Raw genomic sequence first — 23912 nt, 5'->3', positions numbered from 1 at the left:
TCTGACCTAATTAAATTAATAGGCTTTTTAAAAAGCTCAAGCTTGATCCATTTATTAAACGAGTTAGGCCGAGCCGAGCTTTTAGTAGGCCGAGCCATAGGCCCCTGACGAGCGGCCTGGCCTATTCCCACCCCTAGACACCATTAATGTGTACATCCCTTTGTATCACTCTAGAAAATTTAAGTTAACTAAATATATGGTCTGTGTGACCATGTTATTTTAGTTGCGTGACCACTAATTATTTGGTTAACTAACTGAAAAAATAGTGGTCCCGTGCATTTTAGTTGCGTGACCACATTTTTCAGCTTCTAAATAGTGGTCACGCAACTGAAAAATGTGATCACACAAACCATATATTTGGTTAACTGAAATCTTTCAGAATGGTACAAAAGAGTCTATACATTAAAAGTGTCAATCTATCTTTATTCTAGTTTATTTAGCTCTCGTCGAACTCCGAATTACTAGATCCCTTCCACGTGAACGAAAAAGTAAACAAGAAAAATCTAATTTTGTAGGTATCGCATGTACTATTATAATTTGCCTAATGAACTTTGATAAGTTCTACCAACATGGGTTAAATTCAACGAACTATACTAAACATAGGACAGGTTCTGTCACCTCCTCATTGTAGGAACATGGATAACCAGTGTCGTACCAAAAAAACATTTCCTCATGCATGGAGAATTCAACCCTATCCTCCAACTACTCCACGATTAAAGATTTCCTAAAGAAAAAGATTCATTCCGGGACTTTCAAACTGATCACACAACCAAATTAAATGTCACAAAATCTATCGTTTTTCAAAATTAATCAAAAAGAAAAGTTAACAAGTGAAGTTAAAGTTGTATAGTTGTAGCACCTCCTGTTAGTCAACAAATGAAAACATTTTCTATTTTTAAAATAAGTGTTCATATTTCATATGACCTTGTTAATAAGTGAAATGAATTATTATAATGGAGATAAGATGAAATGCTAGATAGGGATTATGCATTTATATGTTAGGTGCTGCTGTTGTTTTTCCTTTGGTTCTTGGCTGCTGCTAGTGTTTTTGGGCTTGGCAGTTCCTTCACCGCGGTCTCTGCTGCAGGCGGAGGGGTTCTTGTTAGTGAGGTGGAAGCTCTAGAGCCGTTGTTTATGTTTTTTTGGTGCTGTGTTTGCTACTGTGTTCGTGGCTGGTGGCTGACTTGGGGTTTTGGTCCGATTTAGACCGGTAGTGTTGCTGCTGTATCTGTTGTTTTTGCTTTCTTTTGGCTTTTGCCTTGTTTTTTGTTGTTTGCTTTGGTGGTTTTAGAAGCCCGTAGTCGAGTCCATTCGGTGGCTGTGTGGGTTTCGGGTGTTCCACCTATATAGAGCAGCCGTTATGTAGCTAGCTCGGCTCGTCTTGTGCTTGCTATATGCTTAATAATACTTTGTTGATTAAATTTTTCAATTTTGACATTTTTATTGGTTTAAATAAAATACACACAATTGTTTACTTCATAAATCTATTATCTATTTTTTGAAATGTTAAATTAAGTTAACCAAAATTTTAGAAAATGAAAACATATTAATGAAAACATAAAATGTTTTCACAAAGTAAACAATACCTAAATTTTCTATTTTTAGGATTCAAAACTTTTTTTTTGGCTTTAGCACCGGTTTCCGACCTGCCAAAGGTGGACAACTAATCTGGCTTGTGCGTAGAGACATGCGCACTGACCAAACGTTGTTCCCCCTGGAAATCGAACCCGGTATTCCCCGAGTACGTCCTTGGAAGGAGCTTCTTGCCACTGGAGCCCAAGCAACTTGGTTGGATCCAAAACTTTTTAGAGATACAGTTTGAACATTTAGACATTAAATTAATGTTGAGAGTAGTTTGACTTGTCTCCTTGTATACAAATAATGTTGACATGTTATTATTAGATATCATTAGCTTCTTGTGCATATATAACATGTAAAAGTCTTTCATCATATTTCCATTTTTATACAAACAAATGTATAACAAGATTTACTAAAAAAAGTTCATAACCAGAGAATTTTTCAACAATAGGTAAGTTTATTGGGTGTAATTTCGGTTTCATGAAATGGAGAACGTGTAAAGCATTGTCACTGTATTTTCTCAGTCCAGCTGCCTAGCAAATGATTCATCAGTATGATCTACAATCTTTTCTAAATGGTGAGCAAAGTTTTGTAATTATTATATTACTGTTGTATTGTAGCTAGACATTATCAATGAATATTTTAGTATTTACTACTTACCCAAAAAAATGAGAGATGATTTGTGTCGCATGTGTACTAGGAATTCTGAGATAATCTCTATCATCAAAGAGATATTTACCTACCCAATAGCATAGGTCGAGTAACTTAGTATCCTATAACACATCCCCTCAAACTCACGGTGCAAAAGCAAGAAACATCAAAGAGTTTTTCAAACAAAAAACGAAAAGCATACTCAATAATATAAATTTAAAATACTTCCTCTCAAGCTAGAACATACCAAACTTGTTCTCGTGAGCTTAGCTCAGTTGGTATAGACAATGCATAATATATGCAAGATTCAGAGTTTAAACCCCAGCTGCCACAAACAAAAAATATACCAAACTTAAATTTTGTTACAAACAATTTGTTAGCATTATATGACTCACCAAACAAACAAAAGAAACACCATAACATGGTGCTTCATATACAAACCGGAGGAGGCGATTAGGTCTCATATGATTACAATGACATAATGTACTATTATAATTTGCCTAATGAACTTTGATAAGTTCTAGCATGCCATTATTGTCACACAAAAAAAAGTTCAAGCAACCTATTATTGGTGTGAGTGGGATCTCCATTGGTGTTTTTTTTTTGTACGCTCTTTCTTGCCTTTATCGAAAGTGTAACTGTTAATTGAGTTCATTCACGGTAAAGGGTAACGAGCTTATTAAATACAACAAAATACACTAACATGGGACAGGTGCTGTCACCTACTCATTGTAGCAACATGGAAAACCAGTGTCTTACCAAAAAAACATTTCGACATGCAGAATTTAACCCTATCCATTGTAGGAATTTTTAATTGATTAATTATTTATTTTAAAGTGTTGTTATATTCATTATTAATTTTATTAATTATTAATTTATATCTTGACTTGGTCATGTTAATATATGCACGTTACTTTTCCTCATGTTAACGTTACATTACCAATTCAATCCTATTTTATAGCTTTTATTGTTTTGCTTTGAGAAAAAGTTGGAACGGTTACTTGACATTTTTATTTGATATTGGGTTATATATGTAGGCTGAGTGTGGGGGACGAAAGAGATAGAACCAAGCAACATAGTTTTTCTAATAACAAAGTCACATATCACAAACTAATTATAAGTTCCCATAGAGCATCCAAAAGCTTTTTCTGAGATTGCTAATTCACGTGCGGTGCTAGAAAGAGATGTTGTATCTTGGAGATTATTAACTATAAGACCTACTGCATCGGATAATCTATCCGGGTGGCGAAATACGCTTACCTTGCTAATTCACGTGCGGTGCTAGCAAGAGATGTTGTATCCTGGAGAGTATTAACTATAAGACCTGCTGCATCGGATAATCTATCCCGGTGGCGAAATACTCTTAAGCCCAGTGCATCAAATTCGATAAGTTTCTCTATTATATATTTTATTTTATTATGATCAAATTATTTGTACTATTATTTCTCTTTGATTTATTTGTTAATGGTAACTGTATGTCTAATTTTTCCAACATCCATCAATGGCTCCACAGTTAAAGACTTTCTAAATAAGAAGGATTCATTACGGGACTTTCAAACCGATCACACAACCGAATGTCAGAGAGTTGTAGAACCTTCAGTTCTTCAACATGTGAAAATATTTTCTATTTTTAAAATATATGTTCTTATGAGACTTTTGAAATGAGTTTTTATACCTATGATGGAAATAAAAGGAAATACTAGATAGAGATGATGCATTTATGTAAATAATGAAAACAATTACTATTTTTATATTGTTTATTCTTTTGGAATGTTTAAGTGGTCTTGCTTTGGATAAGATGTATATCTGGAAGGGTTTTGGTTAATTTGGCACACAACAATTTGGGTGCTTTGGAAAATGTGTAATGAGAAGCTTTTTCAAGGCAAGATGCGAGAAGTGAACAAAATTGTAGATGAAATAAAGGTCTTATCTTGGCGTTGTAGCTTGAGCAGATTGAAATGGCGCCATGTTTGTTTTATGAATGGTGTTTGTACTTGGGTGATTGTTATAATCGTTAATGTTGTTGGCATTTTTTTGGCGGATGCTGTAGTAGGGAGGGGTCTGTTGATGTTGGATGATGTTGTTGTAAAGTAAACAATAATTTGACAAGTTTGAACATTGCACAGTTGCATTAAATTAATATCGAGAGTAGTTGGACTTTTCTTCTTGTATGGAAATTAATGTTTTCATGTTTTATTTTTAAGTTAAATATGTTTTGGATTAATTATGTTTTTGGTATCCCTAAATATACCTACTGTTGATTTCAGTCCCCTTAAAATTTTCTAAAGGCTTTTAGTCTCCCAAAATTATCCACTATGGAATTGGTCCTTGTTGTTAACTCCTCTTTAACAGTGCTGACGTGGCAACGCCACATGTGCATATGAAATGATGTGGCACTGCCACATGAATTTTTACTTTGCTGACATGGATTTTTTTTTATTTTTTTAAAAGTAAAAAAATTAAAAACTTATTAAACTTATTTCTTCTTTCTCTTTCTTCTACCTTATTAAACTTGTTGAAAACCCTAAATCCAAACAAAAAAACCAAATCTTATCTCATAATCGATCGAAAACGAGAAAGAACAAAACGGAAGACGAATCTGACAGAGAAAAAGCGAAAATGAAACGGTTTAGTAGAACGACAGCCAGGGCCGTTCTTTGGGGAGTGCAAAGAGATCAACCGAGTTGGGCCTCCCAAAGTGACGAGCCTCAAGATAAAAATTATTGCTAAATATCCCCACTCCTACTCAAAAAAGAAAAATAAACATGTTTCATGTTTCAATTTTTAAGTAAAAAAATCATGTTCCATGTTTCTATTTCTAAGTTAAAAAACAAGTCTTTAGTAAAAATAATTGCTAATTTTGATTTCGGTGGCTAATAATCATTATACGAGTGTTATTTTCAATTTAAATAGAAGATTAATCTTTTAAAAAAATTGTGCGCTTTTTTATTAGAGGTATATATTTACTATGAGAGCCGAGCCTCCAGTTTTATAGGGACGGCCCTGACGACGGCGATGAGCTTACCAACAGTAGTGATGAGATGAAAGAACTTTAGTCTTTAGAGTTTAGAGCGGCGATCTAGGGTTGGTTTCCTAAATTGGAAATGAGAAGAATATTTATATTTGGATCAATGGATCTTTCAATTTTGGGCATGCATATGTCCAACCCGAGAAGGTTAATGAAAACTACTGAGAAAATATTATAATGGTTCGGTCGGATACGGATATCGTTGGGCTGAGAATCAGTATCCATTTCCGCCCTATATAAACCACATCAACCCAGAACAGTAACCTGGATGACCCGGAATCCGACCCGGTTGAACCCTAACCCTTTTTTCTCTTTCGGTTTTTTGGGTTACGGTTGGGTCAGGGAATTTTGTCCAGCCCTAAATAATATTTTTAAAGCCAAATTGGTTAAAAAAACAAATTAATTATCCTTTATTGTTTCGATGATAAAAAATTTAAGAGAAAATTTTAATCCATGGCGTTTGTTAAAGTGTGCATGTAAGATCTGATAAGGAAAAAAAAACCAAAGAAAGAGAAAAAGAAAGAAGAAATAAGAAATAAAGAAAAGAAGAGAGAAAACAAAAGAGATAAAAAGAAGACGACGGAAGATAGAAAACATGATTTGGTGCTCACATAATAATATATATGTTATGAAGGTTGTCAAAATCAAAATTTTGCTTCGGACGAAAATGGGATAGTAAAACCTAAAATCATAAAATCACAATTGAAATCAAATTATTTTACTCGATTACTTTTGTAAGATTGAAAGGAAATAGAAAAATCGAAATCGAATAAGCAAAACATACATAAAATTGTAACTTCACATGTACGCGTGCAAACATAAATATTATAATACAAGAACAAAATACCTTAAAAATCATAAGTACATTAAAACTAAATTAATAAGATATAATCGTCATTCCTCAAGTTCATAACAACTAAGTAATAAGTTCATAAAGTAACTAAAAAGCCAAAAGACTAAGTTCATAAGTATTCAAAATACCAAATTTTTTTACAAGTTCTAAAAAGAAAATTACCAAGTTCATAATAAGTTTTTCATCTCTATTATTCCCCTCTCTATTAGTTCCAAACTGCACAACTTTCTTGACATTCGAGGAACCATTCGACAAGGCTGAACATCTCTACTAGTTCTAGCCAAATGATGTTTCACTTTGTAAGCACTTCCTGTAGATGGAAGCTCACATAATTTACACTTCACCCTTTTCTACTCTACATCAAGCAAAACAACGTATTGCCATGCTAAATCAATCTTATTTCCAGTTGCGTTTTTTGGAGTTGCAACCCTAGCATGGATAGAAGAAGCGTAAGAAGAAGAAGAAGAAGAAAATCCATTACCATTTGAAGCCATTAGAAAGGGTTATGTGAAAAACATATTTGAAGCCAACAACGACGGATGACTTCACCGATAGATGGTCGAGCTAGGGTCGTCGTTTGGTTAGGGTTGGTTTTGGTGAGGCTAAGTGAGAGTGAGAATGAGAAGAACGGGTTTCAATTTTATATAAGAATTCGGGTTTTAATTTTTGAACCGACCCGGTTCCCAAAGGCCTAACTCAAATTGACTTGATCTAAAACTGGCACAATTGGATGGTTCAAGTTTGGGTTGCCACTAGAAAAATCGTGACATGATCCAGGAGGAACGTGGCACGATTCAGATGGATAAGAGATAGTACAATATTGTTACCTGCTCCATCGTGGCACGATGGGAGGAAACGTGGCACGATGTTGCGTATTCATGAACACTATTTAAGGCTTCTTTCTTTAAGTTTTTGAGTGTGGCTTTGAGCGAGAAACTTGGGAATACAAAAGAGGTAACTTTAGGGTTGAGTGTCTTTGTAGTGAGGTTCTCTTGGGGGGTGGGGAACATTGTAATCACCTTGGGTAGTGAGATTTCACCATTGGAAGCATCAAAAAGCTTCGTTTTGTGTTTTCTCTTAGGATTCATTGAGAGTGTGGGTGACTTCAAAAAAGAGGAGTGATATTTGTTGATAGGTCAAACCGCAAGTGCACGGTCTATCGAAGTAATAGTAGTAAAAGAGTATCGTTCCGCTAGGGAGTTGTTCAATTTAACTAACTTTAAAAGAATGATTAGAGGAGAAGAAAAGTTATAAAAAGGGAGGTTTAGTTGCTGAAGGTAAATAACAATAATAATAAAAGAGCCTTGGGATCATTGGTTCGTCATAACAACGAATCCTTCACAATCAAGCCTTAAACTTATAATTCTATGTTATTCTTAATTTCTAAAGACAAGTTTCTCTTTAGCGTATCAAAGCTTCTCTCGAAGTCAGTGAGTGTATCCCTCCAACAACCACACCTATTCTCATGGGTGATTGCCTTTGGGACCCTTGAAGATCGAAACTTTATATGTCTCAAGGTTTTCTAGACTATTCTCATGTTTCGCAAACCTTGTCTAAATTCACTTGTTCGAATATCAAAGCTCCGCATTCGCTTTATGAATTGATATTTGAGATGATGAATTAACGATTATCAAACCCTCCCCGTTCGCTTCCACAGTTTGATAATAGTTAATTCATGTTAAAGCGGTGAATTTAGATTAGGAATTAAAGTAACATATAATTAGGGCTTAAGGATTGGATTGATTCGGATTACGTCATTAGACTTATCCAACAATCCCAAGACAAAGAAGTCTACTCACTCTTGTTCATCGTAGACATGGGGGAAGAAGAGAGAAAGCAATAAAATAAATTGCGAGAAAGAAAGTAAAGGAAATAAAAGAACTTTATTGAAATAATTCAATAAAATATTCTAAGGAAAGTTTAATGTTTATGATGGAGTGCTACTCTATTTATAGCTTTAAAATTGACTTAAAATCTAAGCAACTATAAGGGCTAATCAGTAAAACTGCAATAGAGTAACTTGGGCCTGAAGAAAAAGCAGCAAAAGAGACTCTGGAGGGTGGCACGGCCGTGCCACATGTTGGCACGGGCCGTGCCAAGCTTCTGACTTCGTGGAGACATATTTGTGTCTCCGTATCTTCGTATTTCTGCACTGTATTTGCTCCAGTCCCCTTTCTTTTGCTCCAAGACACCTTCCACCATATATTCGTTTCTGAAATAAAATAAAATGCAATTTAAAGTAAAAGATTCAAAAAGGAAATAAATTTGCAATAAAATAAAATCAAATCTAAATAAAACTAAACTAAATAATGCATTAAAATAGACTAAATTATGACTCATCATTTGTACAACTAATATTAAACAACTTTAGTGACAACCACTTTTTTCTCTTGTGATTGGACAAAAGCGATGGAGAGAGAAAGAAGAAGAGAGAGAATAAAAAGACATGTGAGTGTGAGAGAGATGGCTGTTTCAAAAGTTGTTAAAAAATGATTGTACAAATATCATTTCTCTTCAAAATAAGGGTAGAAATTAAATTTTGTTCTTTGTGAGCTCTTGTGCTAATTTCTTGTAACTCATTTTTATCTCTTTCGTCTTAGTGGATTAGAGAGCTTCTCTCTCCCCCAGAGTAGGTCATATTGGACCAAACTGGGTTACCAATCTTTGGTGTGTTTGTTCCTTTCTTTCATTGCTTATCTTTATTGCTTTTATTATGCTTGTGGTGTTGTTCTACACTGACTTAAGTTTATTTGTTGTTGTTGCTTGAGGCTATTTTTGCTCATTGATTACCACTTTCTTTGCTTCACACTTCTTTGTTTTCATTAGTGTGATTTTGTCCGAATTCACAACAGTTCTTTATGTCTATTCTTCAAATTACTTAAATCAAGTGTTTTAACTAAAAATAAGAATAACTTTGAGAAAGAATTTAAAGAAAATGTTTTAGAAAGTAAAACACAATTCAAAGTCCCTTCTCATTTCTTGCCGTTTACATCACCTTCATACATAAAAAGATAGTTTCTTCTATGTTAACAATGAGTTTTATGAAGAAAACTCACGTCCCAAGTAGAAAAGAAATAAAGTCTATAAATCCTCGTAAGCTTAACTCAGTTGGTAGCAATATCAGTTGGTAGGGAATTGCATATTATATGCAGGGTTGGGGTTCGAACCCCAGACACCCCACTTATCCACATTTAAAATGTGTGAGCTCTATCCACTAGGCTACTTGACCAAAAAATAAATAAAACAAAGCCTATACTGAGTTTATAAAGAGATGTGTCCCTCTCCTAATATTGTATTTAGAGCTTATCCAAGATGTGTTGAGCCACTGCTTTAAAGCCATCACTATCGTCATTTGAATCATGCTTTAGATGTCCAATCATGAGCGTGGAAAAATATGTTTTAGAGCTATACATTGGATGAGATATGATATAAATATGTGTTTATAAGTGGTGGGTAATTCCCAGGGGCGGAGCTAGCTGGTCTGGAGGGTGTGCACCTGCACACCCTGGAATTCTAAATTTACATAAGTTATACTACTATTATGGCTATTTGCACATCCTGGTACTTTTGTTCTGCACCTCACCAAAGACTAGGCCGGACTGATGCGCTCATGCTCTGATATTGATTGGCAAACTAGTGTGACATGTTGACTTTTAAACTGTTGCTCATAGTTATTTTATTATTCAGATGATTTTTATTTTCACTTAAAAGCCAAAAACACATGAAGATTTATTATTTTGATGATTTTTATTTTCACTTAAAAGCCAAAAACACATAAAGATGGGGCTGCTACTACAATTAATCATCCATTACACTAGGCAAACACATTTGTTACAATACACTTGTCAAACACATTTGTTACAACTTCGCAAATAAATTATATAATATATATTATTAAAAAAAAATCTTTTTATTCTTTTTTTTAGAGGAATCATTTTACTCTATTCTCTAGTTCTACTTTTATTCTCCTTTTTATGATATGATTAATTGTACATAATGTAAATATTTTTTTTGAAGTGATCATGTAAATGATATTACTCTTTTGAATTCTTAGTGATAAATACTTGAATTTTCAATTTTTTATTGGCTAAAAGTAGCACAAATGTAAATTTAGTGGTTGAAATTATAAATTAATAAGAAAAAGAGTTTACACATGGATTCAATTATGTGTTTTTTATGTCATTAATGAATATAACAACTAATGTACATTAAATGATCACAAGGTTACATTAAATGGGTATAGTTTGCTAATTTACATCTTAGTGTTTTTAGGTTGGTGTAAATTAGTAGTTTTTTTTTTAAAGAGGTGGTTGTAAATTAGCTGTGTGTGTGTGTGTCTATATATATATATATATTAAAATTTATAATATCATTAAAATATTAACTTGAAAATTTTGCACCCCCTGATCCAGGATCCTGGATCCGCCACTGATAATTCCTGCTGTATAACTAAGTATAATATTATCTCAAAAACATAATCAACATATAAATATAAGCATGAATTCCTTCCAAAAAAAAATATATAAGCATGAATTAAATGTTAATGACAATAAACTAGAGAGAAAGGCCAAGTAAACTTGTTGATCTTGATTGTGCCAAAAAAAAAACTTATTGATCTTAAAGATTGTTTTTAGAATTTGGCCACCCATACAATTCTCTCACCATCTTCAGACAACTCGAATCAAACTCACAGTAGAACCAACAAACGATGAGGTATTAGTCTGAGACGTACATGAATTTTCGCGTAATATACATTAATCTCAGAACCGACAAGAATATTATTTTATCAGAAGAAGAAACCTAGAGTTGTGTATCACATTAATATGAAAATTGGTTTCGGTTGATTTTGTATATGACTCAAAACAGGCTTTTTTCAAAGGAGAGAGTTGCTTTTGATTTTGATACTGATCAAAGCAAGTCAACTAGACCTTCAAAACTACGGAAGGTCTACTTGTTGAGAAAATGATTAAAATCCTTCTTTTAATGTTTTTATAATAACAACTTTAACTTATATTTTATGAGTTCTGAACTTATTGCTATTTAGCATGTGCTCTTGATTGTACTTAATATTAGACGGGATACAAATAATTATGAGCAAAGCTAAAAATAAAGGAATAGAAAAAAATGGAAGAAGATTTTGAGAACATTCTCTGCCCAGACAAACATGATAATGAAAATTCACCCCAATTGACTATGGAAGATCTCTACAAAAACAAAGGCTTTTAATATAGTCACTTAAATGCAAGAAAGTTGCTTTTTTGACTCCAAAAACTTCCTAAAAACACATTGAAAAGACGAAATTACCCCCATCGGTAGTTCACTACGACTCAGGCTTAAAAAAAGGCTGCAGTTAACTACCGTTGCGACCTGTAACTTAACCCAGCACAAAAACTTCATTTTCTACATTTCCATTCCATTTCAATACACTCAAACACTCTCCCAAAATCACCCATAGCCAAATTGCACGAAATTCAGGCAAATTTCTTCAACAATAACACAAGTAAGTGATTTTCAGTCTATTAGCTTGCAATGTAGTTAGTATGTATGTATGTGTGTGTGTGTGTGTGTGTGTGTGTCTATATATATATATATATATATATATATATATATATATATATATATATATATATATATATAGGGTTTTGCTAGAAGACACCTTTTATGAAGGTGTCTTTTAGCAAGTTATTCTATGAGCATTTGTTAAAAGACACCAACTAATTTTTATGACGGTGCTTTTAGCAAAGTTATAAATAAAAAGTGGAAATCACACCTTGAGGTGTGGATTGCTAAAAGACACTTTCATGGGTGGCTTCTAGCAAAACCCATATATATATCTATATGTATATATATAGATATATATATGTATATATATATATGTATATATATATATATATATGTATATATATGTACATATATATATATGTACATATATATATATGTACATATATATATATGTACATATATATATATATGTACATATATATATATATGTACATATATATATATATATGTATACATATATATATCTATATGTACAGATATATATGTATACGTATATATATATATATATATATATATATATATATATATATATATCTATGTATATATATATATATGTGTGTGTGTGTGTGTGTGTGTTTATATATATATATATATATATATATATATATATATATATATATATATATATATATGTGACTGATGTTAATGTTTAGGTTAGTTTGAAAATATAATTTTTTTTTTTTAGATTAGGATGTCGTAATTGTAGGTTCATGCTGGCATTGTTGTTTAGAGTAGGTTTACGTACAATGTGGTTGTTTAGAACTTAAATTAAGACTAATTGACTAATTGTGCTAGTTTCATGAAATGTAGTCAAGGTGTTTGTTGAATAAATTTAGCTTTTTTTGCGTTTCTTTTGTTAAATATGACTGATGTTGTAATCTATATACTTTCAGATGTCATTGTGAGCTAAAAAAAGTTATAAAGTCAATTTTGGCCTGAAATTTCATATTAAAATTGTTTTTTCTTTTTCTTTTTTGAAAGAATGAGGCTTATAGTATTTCGTAAGGTTATGATTCATGTTGTTGAACTAGTCTACAACTATCTTTGTATCTAACTCAAAGTCCACATTAGGAAGTTATAGATCATGCACCAAATTGATCGCATGAAGCAATCCCATTAAGATTGACTTTTTTTTTGCGCATATATGTCTGGGGAGGAGAACTAGAAGGAGCAGCGACGGTGTTTGATTAGAGAGAGTAGGATGCGTAAAGAAAAAATGGCTAGTACCGCTAGCCATCAAAAGGAGAAGCTTGCGGCTAACCCGCATGTTCCTAAGCCCCGGAGACGTAGGAACCAGATGATAGGTGTAGAGAGCTCATAGATGGCTCAGTCACAAGTGGTTAATCCGACACTTTTTGACGATGGATATAATCCTACTGAGCAGCACTATGTTCAGCAGGAAGATGATCCGTACTTTCAGCCTCTAGAGGTAGAGGATGATGACGGTGATGGTGAGGGTGATGTTGAGGGCGATGTTTAGGTTAAGTTTGAAGGGGAGTCCTACGATGAGAATAATGGTATGGATGGTGTCCCTGTTTTAGGGCATCCCTTTCCTGGAGGTCCTCAGAACTTATCAGTTTTGCACAAGTACGCAAAACATGTTGCAGTGCCACTTTGGATTAACACTTCTGATGTAAGTTTTTTTATTCTTTAAACTTTTTAATTATATCATTTATTTTGTAAATTTTAATTGATATGTGTTAACATGATTAATTGATACATTTATTATTTTATTAATTGATTCAATGTTCATTCTTAATTTATTTGTTTTGCAGATTTGCTTTGACGACACATATAGAACCGTTAATTCTGGGAGAAAGGTGAGACAGCTTGGGGTCCCTGAAGAAGCTTTGGATTGGTTTTGGCGATGTGTGAGGGCATCTGGATTGAGTGACTTGTTATACACTGGGTATAACAGTGTGACAAATGCCATGGTACGAGCTTTATGCGAGAGGTGGCACTCGGAGACTAGCAGTTTCCATCTAACGGTGGGAGAGATTACCATCACGTTAGACGATGTGTCTAATCTTCTCCACATTCCGATAGAGGGGAGTCTGCTAAACTTTGAGAAGAAGGTGTTGAGGGAGCATGGTGTGAGGATGATGATGAGGTATTTAAGTATGTCGGATGTTGCTGCAGCGAAGGCGTGCAACGCGGAGTATGGTGCTTGTCATACCCCAATTTTTGATCCAAGATCCCACTGACATGCGTCGTTTAACCCTGATCAGTCTCTGATTTTCGGTAAAAATTCGGCATAGGGGTATTTTAAAATACCTCATTTTTTAGTTCCGAATCGGGTCCTCTTCTCTCTTTATTTTTATTTTTAATTTTTAATTTCCATCTTTTATTTAAATTTTTATTTAACTTTAATTAAACTCTAATTTTGTTTTTTAAAAAAAAAAATCTTTATTTCTTTATTATTTTATTTTTTTCTTATTATGTTTTTTTTATTATTTTTAGTCTATATCCTTTTTTCTTTCTTATTATTATTTATTTTAATGTCCATAAAAATCCAAAAATAGTCCTGCTGTCAACGTCCAAATTCCAGTCCAAATCCATAAATGCGAGTTGTGAACAGCCTGTCACGCGCCTGATGCAATCCTAATCCAGGTCAATCCAGAAAGACTCGTTTCAATCCCAATCTCAGCAACAAATGTTTTTCTCCTCCCCAAGCCAAGGCAATTTTGTTGTTTCTTTAACAAAGCCTAATCCTTTACCCTGGTACTATAAAAGGCAAACCCAACAATCATAATAGGGACGCACAATTCACAGCCAAATATTCATAAAATTCAACAGCCGCAACACATAATTTTTTTACCCAACAACAATCTCGCATAACTCAATCGTACAACCTGCAAAGAAAGCAAGAAAAACAACATCACAGTATCCAACTTCTCAACACAAAAATCCAATCTCATCGAAAACCATCACCCACAATCCACAACATTCCACATCACAGTCATGTAATCCTTCCAAACCGTCCACAAACCGACCGTAACACAACATCAGCAATCAAAATCATCTTACAAAAAATCCAAATCCAGATCGGCGATGACCACAACACCAAGCGACAGTCAAAACCCAACACACAGACCCGAAGCAAAAAGGGAACTCAGAGGAAAGGTAGTATTTTTTTTAAAAAAAACTCTTAGATCTACGACCGTTGATTCGGCTTTTAAATTTTTTTGATAGAAGAAATGGAACAAAGAAGAGAATAGGAAAAAAAAACTAAAAAAAATAAAGTTTAGGGTTCCGGCGCAGTGGTGACGCCGCACCGGCCGGCCAACCGCCGCCGGAACCCCCATGCCTTCCATCGGAGAAGACAAGAACAGAGGACCGAGTAAAAGAAAATATTTAGAGAGAGAAAGCAATTGTTGGAATGAAGAAAAACTGTCCCACAGCCTTTATATAGGTCCTGCTTGATTCTGTGTGTGTGGGTGTACAGTGTTACCATGCACCCACGCGCCTTTGTCTTTTGATTTGTTGACCGGCACCCCTTAACCCTCCATTCCATGATTGAATCCAAGCCGTCTGATCAATCAGACGACCCACTTCCTGTCCCTGTAAGCCCGACGCCCAACATCTGTTTAGGCCCAGTTCCACTTTTGTTTAATTTTTGCACCCCCTGAATACTGCCGCCCCCACCCCCACCTTGTGATTGAACCTTTTTTTTTTATCTCTAGCTTTGCATGCATTTTATTTTTATCTCTTAGCATCATAATTGTTTTATATTTTCTCATGCATATTTTAGGATTAGATTTGTTATTTTATTCATATATTTATTTATGTCATTTATTTTAAAGTGAGAATAGTAGAATGTAAACTAGGCTTTAATGTAAATAATTTATTTTTCTTGTCATTTATTTTCACGCAGACTTTAGAATGTATAGTAGGCTTGATGTAAATCATGTGTGTGTGCGAGTGTGTATGCCTTTTATCTTCTTTCTAGCTTAGGTTGATGGTCTTTGTGGTGATCTAACGTCACCACAAAGTGCCTACACTTTTATTTTCTTGCTCCGATAGTTGTAGCTTTAATGCAAACAAACCACAAAATCTCAAAAATACTTTTTATAATAAACCTTGATTCAAAAATCAAGCGATCCTTTTACTTTATTCTTTCATAAATCAAAACTGCAATCAACTTTAATTTTACTCTAAGTCGTTTTCTTTTAACATAAAAAATACAAAAAAGCTTATTTGCCATTTGGCTTTTCACTTTAAAACCTTTTTCAAAACTAATAAAAAACACAAAAACCAATCAAACGTCAATTTCTGCCCCGAACTACGAGGTTTTGATCATCACTCTCTTTCTAGGAAGAGGACACTCGTCCTTCCAAATCATAAAAAATGTACATAAAAACACTTCTTTTTTCTTTTTAATCATCACTCTAATTCATTTTTAAGCAAGCAAGTTATAGCACATAAATTAAATAAAATCAAGAGGTTCTTGTAGGATACTACGGACATAAAGGGTGCTAACACCTTCCCTTTATGTAACCAACCCCCGAACCCTAAATCTTTTCAAATATGGGGTAACTTGAACTTTTTTCCCCCTTTTCTTAAAAAATTTAAAAGTTCAGTCGTGAAATAAAAAAGTGAGTCAAATTCTAATCAAATAGCCTTGATCTCCGAAAAAGGACGCGACAATGCTCATATTACTTTTTCCGCTTTGAAGCAACTTTATGAGGGCCATCTGATTATGGCTAGACAGTTGCATGTGCCACATACGAGGGAGGAGTTGGAGGAGAAAGATAGGAGGAGGGAGTGGTGTGCCCAGAGTTTCTCTGTTATATCTGGTCGGGTATGTGTTGTTCGCTAATAAGATAAACAAACACATCGAGCTTATATATCTTGAGTGTATGGTGGACTTGACTGCAGTGAATACATGGTCGTGGGGAGGGATGGCGTTGGTGATCCTATATCATCACCTGACTGATTCCGTCCGAGAGAAGACGAAGACGATTGCTAGTTGTGTGACCCTTCTAATGGTAGTAAATTTAATTATTAAATAGTTTATTTAATTGAATTTTTTTCAATGTTTGCCTGTTTTAATCGTTTATTTAATTGAATTTTATTTCAAAGTTTGTCAATTTAGATTAGGATTAAATTGATTTTTTTTTCAAAGTTCATCTATTTAGATTAGGTTTTAATTGATTTTTTTTTCAAAGTTCGTCTATTTAGATTAGGATTTAAGTGAATTTTTTTTCAAAGTTCATCTATTTAGATTAGGATTTAATTGAATTTTTTTTCAAAGTTCGTCTATTTAGATTAGGATTTAATTGAATTTTTATTCAAAGTTCGTCTATTTAGATTAGGATTTAATTGATTTTTTTTTTTAATATTCGCATGGATGGATTTTGGAGCATTTGTCAGGTCCTTACCCAAAGAAGTAGAGTAAAAAGTGAAAGCCTTGTATGCCATGTGCTGGGAGATGGCTCCCTATGAGAGGACATAAAGATGTGATGCATTACCGGACTGCACTGGATCGCTTGGAGGTTGATGATGTTAGTTTTTGTGCGTACGATGACCGGAGGTCAGTTCGTTCATTTCAGGAGATATTTACATACTCTGGATGGATCCTTTGTGGAAAGCATAGGGTGAATCATCACTTGCTTGAGCGGGTGAAGAGGCAGTACGGGTTTGTACAGGACATCCTCAGACATCCCTTAAATGCGCCGCAGATTCCAGTTGACCAGATCCTCCAGGCTTTCATAGACTTCTGTACGTGTTGCATTCCTCCAGATCAGTGGGGACCGAGGGCAGATAGGCAGTGGCATCATTTCCCTGTCTACATGGCTTGGTATGCCAAGGTATCTCACTCGAGGATTATCCCACCTGCTCAATGATCTCCTCCCAGGCTGGTGAACCAAGAGTATATGATAGAGCAGGAGCATGCCAGAGAGATGCCAGACACATTAGAGCTCATCAAGGATGTCGTTCGGATGGCGGATGACGGTGTGGCTAGGAGAAACGAGCTGAGCAGTGAGGAGGTAGTGCATATCTTGACCCAGATTAGCCGTACTGGTCAACCAGCCCTCAGATATTCTATCGCCAAGCAGCGGAGGTAGATGTCAGGACTTAACTTACTTTGACTTTACTTACTTTGACTTTATGTACATTATGACTTATGACATACTCGTACTTATGACATACTCATACTTCTAGTATTTTATGACATTTTGGTATTTATCTAATTTAGCGTACTAACTTTTTATAATTTATTGTGTTAAAAAAAAACATTTTCAAATGGTGCCTATATTTGAATTGAATGTATATGTTTAAATGAGAGTATATTTAAAAAAACATTAAAAAAAAACTATTAACTTTTTGGTTTTTAAATTTAATTGGCTTAATAGTAGTTTTGTCCCCCTAACTTTCATGAAGTTGCGATTTTGACCCCCTAAGAAAAAAAACTACAAAACCGCCCTCTAAGTTTTGCAACTGTAGCAGTTTTGACCCCCCAAGGCAAAAAAAAATAAAAAAAATAACACGTGGCACCTCACTTAGGGTGCCACGTCAGCGTAGACCGAGTCAGAAGTGGCCTCAGGGACCAAAACTACCACAAGTGCAAAACTTAGGGGGCTATGTTATAGTTTTTTTTCTTAGGAGGCCAAATCGCAGCTTTGGGAAAGTTAGGGGGCTAAAACTGCTTATAAGCCAATTTAATTCAATGAGTGTATATTTGAAACACCAAAATGCTAAAAATGAGTGTATAATTTAATTTAACTAAATTTTTCAAATGCTAAAAATGAGTGTATAATTTAATTTAATTAAATTTTTCAAATGCTAAAAAAAAGATGGATGTTCTGCCTAAAGAACAGCAGAGCGGTAGTTAAGTACCATTGGCCTCAACTATAGTTTACTACCGTTGAAAACCAACAGTAGTTAATTGCTGCCAGTTTTTTGTGGACCAGCGGTAGTGAACAACCGCTACGACTCGTAATATTAAATGAAGTTGCAACTTCATTTCTAGACACTCACTCTCTCATCAATTATCAATCTCTCTCTCTCTCTCTCTCTCAAAATCTCTCTCAAATATCTGAAAATCATCCAGATTTATTCATCAAAATCACAAGTAATTACTACTGCAATTAACATACATTTTAGTAGGTTTATTTATTTATTTATTTTTTTCTTAATTTTAGTTTTAGTGGTAAATTAAATTTTGACTTTTTTTTTTTTGCAAGAAATGATACAATGTTTACATCTAAGTTATTATGAATCCTTGTTATAATAGATTTATGTTGCTTAAATATTTGCATGTTTAAGTTGTAGTTATGAGTTTTAGGGTTTATGTATAATTTGCACTCCAAGTGTTTCATGAAATGTTTGAATGAGTTTTTTATTGATTGATTAATTTCTTATGGTGTAGATCATAAATAATGGACAATTCGTTTAGCGCTTAAGTACGCTTCAACGGTGGAAACTCTCATTTGTTCAAGGTTCGGGTCGATGTCACGCTTAAGGATATGAAGGATCAACTGAATTAAATCAATCAAGGACTCAACCCCTGTGACACAAGAAGGGTGGATGACATTCAGTATGCACGTCCCGGTTATTTGCAGTCTGAAAAGATAATACTGACAGACGATGATTACGTGAGGAGCATGTTCTCCATATATCGTCAGCACCGCATGTTCCTGGGGATTGAGATGGAAGCTACGTTACTGAGATCGCCTGAAGATGTTCTGCCACAAGATTATGTTTATGTAGCATCATTATTATGTAGTGTTTTTATTTTGTTGGAATTTATGTTTAATTCTTTTTAGTTTGTTGAAGATGTTGGTGTTGAAGTGTCTTATACTTAGTGTAGAGATTTGCAAGATCCTTTGAAAAGTCAAAAGAATAAAGAGAACACAACATGTATTCTACATAATCAACTACATAGATTTTCACATCGAAATCCTTCGTATAGGATGAGTGTCACGGATGGAAATGCATTTCTAAGATGTTGTTTTGAGCCAACTATTTTATATTTTTAGGAAGTTTTTGTAGTCAAAAAAGCAACTTTCTAGATGCAAAGGATCTTACGGAGAAAAATGAAAAAGTGATCATGTGCTTTTTGCATCACAAAAGGAACCCATTTAATATATGGGTCATGTTAACTTGTGTCCTTATTGTAAATTTTGAGTATATTTCAAAAGTTTTCAAATATTATTTTGTCCTTCATATTTTTAATTGAAATAGATTTTAGTAAAAAGTATTTAATCCAATTATTTAATAAATAAGAGACTAAAGAGTAACAGTGCATTATAGCATTAAAGTGTGCTAATTCCTTTTTTACAGTTAGTTTTGGCTTGGTCAAACAGAGGTAATGAAAATCGGCAAAAGTTATTATGCATAAGGAGATCCTTATGCACCGTGCATAATTGCTTTCTACACCCAACATAATTGTTTTCTACACCTAAAGTGAAAAGAATTATTTGGGTCCACTATAAAATCTATTTATTTGTGAGCCTAATAAAGCCCCATATTATAATTTTTTTCTTAACAATTTATTTATGCAAAATAGCTTATTCGAAATAGTTTATTTATGCAAAACAACTTATTATAATGATTTTTTAAAAACCGCTTATTCAAAACAACTTATTTATGCAAAACAGCTTATTCCGATTAATTTTAAAAACCAACCTATTCAAAATAGCTTATTTATGCAAAACAGCTTATTCGAAACAACTTCTTAGGATCACTTTTTTTAAAACCGCTTATTCAAAACAGCTTATTTATGCAAAACAACTTATTTGTTCAAAACAGCTTATTCAAAACAGTTTATTTATACAAAACAGCTTATTCCGATTTCATTTTAAAAAACAACTTATTCAAAACAACTTATTTATGCAAAACAACATATTTATGCAAAACAACTTATTCAAAAAAGCTTATTTATGCAAAACAGCTTATTCGAAACAACTTATTTATACAAAATAGCTTATTTGTGCAAAACAACTTATTCAAAACAACTTATTTATACAAAATAGCTTATTTGTGCAAAACAGCTTATTCAAAACAACTTATTTATACAAAACAACTTATTCCGATTTCATTTTAAAAAACAACTTATTCAAAACAACTTATTTATGCAAAACAACATATTTATGCAAAACAACTTATTCAAAACAGCTTATTTATGCAAAACAGCTTATTTGAAACAACTTATTTATACAAAAGAGCTTATTTGTGCTAAACAGCTTATTCAAAACAACTTATTTATACAAAACAGCTTATTTGTGCAAAACAGCTTATTCAAAACAACTTATTTATACAAAACAGCTTATTCCGATTAATTTTAAAAACCAACTTATTCAAAATAGCTTATTTATGCAAAACAGCTTATTCGAAACAACCTATTAGGATCACTTTTTTTAAAACCGCTTATTCAAAACAGCTTATTTATGCAAAACAGCTTATTTGTTCAAAACAGCTTATTCAAAACAGCTTATTTATACAAAACAGCTTATTCCGATTTCAATTTAAAAAACAACTTATTCAAAACAACTTATTTATGCAAAACAACTTATTCAAAACAGCTTATTTATGCAAAACAGCTTATTCGAAACAACTTATTTATACAAAATAGCTTATTTGTGCAAAACAACTTATTCAAAACAACTTATTTATACAAAACAGCTTATTTGTGCAAAACAGCTTATTCAAAACAACTTATTTATACAAAACAACTTATTCCGATTTCATTTTAAAAAACAACTTATTCAAAACAACTTATTTATGGAAAACAACATATTTATGCAAAACAACTTATTCAAAACAGCTTATTTATGCAAAACAGCTTATTCGAAACAACTTATTTATACAAAAGAGCTTATTTGTGCAAAACAACTTATTCAAAACAACTTATTTATACAAAACAGCTTATTTGTGCAAAACAGCTTATTCAAAACAGCTTATTTATACAAAACAGCTTATTCCAATTTCATTTTAAAAACAACTTATTCAAAACAACTTATTTATGCAAAACAACATATTTATGCAAAACAACTTATTCAAAACAGTTTATTTATGCAAAACAGCTTATTCGAAACAACTTATTTATACAAAACAGCGTATTTATGCAAAACAGCTTATTCAAAACAGCTTATTTATACAAAACTGCTTATTCGAAACGACTTATTTATACAGAATAGCTTATTTGTGCAAAACAGCTTATTCAAAACAACTTATTTATACAAAACAGCTTATTTGTGCAAAACAGATATTTTGCACAAAATAAGCTATTTTGCACAAACAGTTTATTCGATTCCTAGGTCGCCGATCCCAAACGGAATTGCAGATCATCCCTATTCTTTTGAGGTATGTGTGTATTGTAATTCGTGGCAAGTTTGCGTGATTGTGAATTTGTAGAGATTTCAATTTTGAATTGCGGAACGCTATGCGTGAAATCGTGTAGATTTATAATTATGAAGATGTGGTTACTGATTGCAAATCTCACAAGATTGTTGTTAAAGGAGAAAAAGCGGATCCATTGAAGGTTCTTGAAAGAGTTCAGAGGAAGAGTCATAGACAAGTTGAGCTTCTTTCTCCGATCCCAAAACCACCTTCAGAACAAGAGAAAAAAATTGAAGAGAAAGAGAAACCTAAGCCAGAGGAAGAAAAGAAAGCTGAAGAGGTTAATTAATTATTTTTTTTATTTTTAAATTTATCTGAATCTGTGATGGATCATTTTTATCATTTTTATTTTATTATATGGTGCAGCCTAAGGTTATGATAGTGATTCTGAAAGTTCACATGTATTGTGAAGCTTGTTCACAAGAAATCAAGAGACGCATTGAGAAAATCAAAGGTATGTTACTGTGTTCTGTTTTGATTGAAATTCATATTTTCTTCACTTTTATTTCATTCACTTGTTTTGGTTCAATTCTCAGGTCCCATCCTTTCAGGAATTTGTCAACTATTACTACCGATGATTTTGTGTTTGAATTCGAATCTTGCTATGATTTTCAATTTTGGTTACATATAGATGATGGGTTTGATTGGTTTGGTGATGAAGTTTGCTGGAGATTTTCAAGTTCCTTTGCATTCTTGATTTTTGGAAGAAAAAGGACGACGTTGATTGTGAAAGAACGACGTTGAAGAGGAGGAGAATTGGGAGTAATGAGTTGGAGGGATTGATTTGAATTTGGGAAAATTGATGGTGGACTTGGTTTGAGAAATTGTCGAAATCAAATTGGGAATTTTTCTGAGAATTGTGATTCTGTTGCTAAGAATTCAAAGTTGGTGCCTGAATCTGATGGTTTTGAAAATGTTCTGTTATGGTTAGAAAATTCCATATGTTTTTCATTTTTGATTGTGATATGCACCATGTTGGATCAAAGAAAACCATTAAGTACATCTAATGGTTTTGGAGTACAACTCACATAAACCATTTCCACAGCAAAATGGTTTTGGAGTATAACTCACAGAAACCATACCCATAGCAAAACCATTAAACAATTAGTTTGGTTTCGTGTAGAACACTATCAAAACCATTAAACCACACTTATGGTTTCAGTAATAATTTTTATTTAAAATCATTTGTCAATAATAATTTTCACTATTCTTTTATTTTATTTAGCATTTGACAATTATTTTTCTTTCACATACAAGTCTATTAAAACCATTAAAGCGCGATTATATTTAGACAAAGTCAGAAATTCGTTTTACAACGTAAGAAATAAAAGAGAGATGACGAGGCTTTACAAAAAAGTGGTTACTTATTGATTAATTCACATTAGGTTATAAGTGTGTACTATTAAGTGGTTACTTAATAATGATTTAAATGTTTATCACAATTTTTTTATTACAAAACCATTTTCACTGGAATTGGGAAATGATTCGATGTGAAATCTGTTGGTATAAGCTGAAATTCGGATTTGATGAATTATTGAGAATGTTGTGATGAATTGTGTTGTTTATGATCAATCCGGTTCGGATCTGGTGTTAGCATTACTCACGGAAACCATTTTCACTGCAAAATGGTTTTGGAGTACAACTCACGGAAACCATTTTCACTGCAAAATGGTTTTGGAGTACAACTCACCGAAACCATTTCCACAGCAAAATGGTTTTGAAACCAACTCACAGAAACCATAGCCATAGCAAAACCATTAGACAATTATTTTGGTTTCTCATAGAAGACTATCAAAACCATTAAACCATAATTATGGTTTCAGTAATAATTTCAGTGTATAACATCTTAATCATTATTCAAAACCATCTAACAATAATAATTTCATTAAAAATCAT

The 23912-nt window shown here is 33.1% G+C and overlaps 2 long non-coding RNA genes across 4 annotated transcripts; both read left to right on the top strand.

Annotated features, from left to right (window-relative positions):
• The first annotated feature begins 14168 nt into the window (after positions 1-14168).
• On the top strand, positions 14169-17857 carry LOC146949893 (uncharacterized). Its single transcript, XR_015025448.1, has 2 exons — positions 14169-16660; positions 17046-17857. It is a non-coding gene; the product is annotated as an uncharacterized LOC146949893 (long non-coding RNA).
• A 4161-nt stretch (positions 17858-22018) lies between these two features.
• LOC146949892 (uncharacterized) lies at positions 22019-22810 on the top strand. Of its 3 annotated transcripts, none has more exons than XR_015025447.1 (3): positions 22019-22296; positions 22383-22470; positions 22648-22761. It is a non-coding gene; the product is annotated as an uncharacterized LOC146949892 (long non-coding RNA). The 3 variants fall into 3 exon arrangements; XR_015025446.1 differs by having other exon boundaries at positions 22020-22296; positions 22678-22810; XR_015025445.1 differs by having other exon boundaries at positions 22020-22296; positions 22553-22689.
• The last annotated feature ends 1102 nt before the right edge of the window (positions 22811-23912 follow it).

This window comes from Medicago sativa, chromosome 2 (genome assembly GCF_051527215.1).
Source record: "Medicago sativa cultivar Bolivia chromosome 2, Bolivia_mono, whole genome shotgun sequence".
Classification (NCBI taxonomy): Eukaryota; Viridiplantae; Streptophyta; class Magnoliopsida; order Fabales; family Fabaceae; genus Medicago; species Medicago sativa.
The sequence above is the reverse complement of the archived record's forward strand: the minus strand, read 5'-3'. Positions and strand labels throughout refer to the sequence as shown.